The sequence below is a fragment of the Microtus ochrogaster genome, linkage group LG1 (assembly GCF_000317375.1).
Source record: "Microtus ochrogaster isolate Prairie Vole_2 linkage group LG1, MicOch1.0, whole genome shotgun sequence".
Lineage (NCBI taxonomy): Eukaryota > Metazoa > Chordata > Mammalia > Rodentia > Cricetidae > Microtus > Microtus ochrogaster.
Genome location: NC_022027.1, coordinates 47,230,730 through 47,232,059, shown reverse-complemented (window position 1 = coordinate 47,232,059; position 1,330 = coordinate 47,230,730). Strand labels below are relative to the sequence as shown.

Genomic DNA, 1,330 nt, shown 5'->3' with positions numbered 1-1,330 from the left:
ATCCATGCATGTATGCATCAACCCACTGATACGTCCATCTGTCCATTTATTATGTAGTGCCAATGATATCCATCATGAACCAAGCATATGGTCAGAGAAGTAGATACCTGCAGTCTAAGAAGATGAGACAGAAAATGAGCAAGTAAACATGGATCAAGCATCCAAAGACAGTGTACAGTAACTGTATCTGTTCTCCTTAGACCGGAAGTTCGGCATCAGGGAAACACAACTGCTTCTCACATTTTCCAGCAAGACTCGCTGGCCTCCAGGAAGCCGCTGCTGAGAATGTGCCGCAGTGAGGTTAAAACCTGGACACATGGGACTTATTTCTTCCAGGAAAACGCCTCCCCTCAGAATCAGCCTTTCAAGAGTGAATGGAAGAGGCTAAGATATCTGGCCAACGACATCCCAAACTCAAAACCTTGGGCACAGAATGTAGCTTGCTTCCCAAGGGAACGCGTGCTCCCCTCTTGTCGCCCCGACAGCAGCAGCCTTTCTCCTCCCCCATTCTTAGAAGTTCTCCTGCTACTGGCTGATCAGGGAGGCCGACCGGAGGGGTTAGTTTCTGATCTCTGTCAGCCGGATACTTAATAAAGCTTCATCTTTTTGCAAAAATCTGTTGTAGCATCCTGACTTATGTGTGTCAGACAGCGAGCCCTTCCTGAGCAACAGAGGCAGAGAGTTTCCCAACACTCCCCAGAACGTTGCAGAGGTCATGGCATCATAAAAGCTTGAGGCTAAGAACTTGGCCTCTGATGCCTCGTGGCCTTTGAAATGCTCTCTCTAGATTCCTTCCCATTTCTAGAAAAGGAGAAGCAAAGGGAGCAAGGGCAGTTGAGAGGCAACGTAGGTCCCTGTCACCTGGACATGTCAGGTGATGTGTGCACACACGGGAAGTACAGGCCAGGAAAGTTCTGTGTGCCTTAGACCTCCCACAAAGCAAGCACATAAATGTTAAATTCCTCCCGTGGAGACAATTTTCATTGAAGTCCATTAAAAATTAAAGAAAATTTTCCCATTAAACTTTTTTTAAATTAGCTGCCATCTCTTCATTTATTTATACATGGACTTAGTCTAGGAGGGATGCTAGGCATGGTACAAAAATGCATAAACACAATGGTATTAAATAAACAACTGAAGAAATGGGCATAAAGCAAAGGAAACTGGGTAAAGGGTATTAGTCACCAGTTCAATGCAGGAGAGAAGTTAGAGCCACGACGCTATAAATTTAGTACCTGGAAAAACATGTACTTTTGGCTCAAATACAAGGTTCTGTTTGAAACAAAATTAGATACTTTTAATAAACTGTTAAGTCTTACTTTAAAGGGTT

General features: G+C 44.1%; 1 protein-coding gene across 1 annotated transcript in view; it reads right to left on the bottom strand.

Moving 5' to 3' along the window:
* Positions 1-1,330, bottom strand: part of Fras1 (Fraser extracellular matrix complex subunit 1) — a 407,009-nt gene that overhangs the window by 24,279 nt on the left and 381,400 nt on the right. The gene's annotated exons all lie outside the window — the stretch shown is intronic.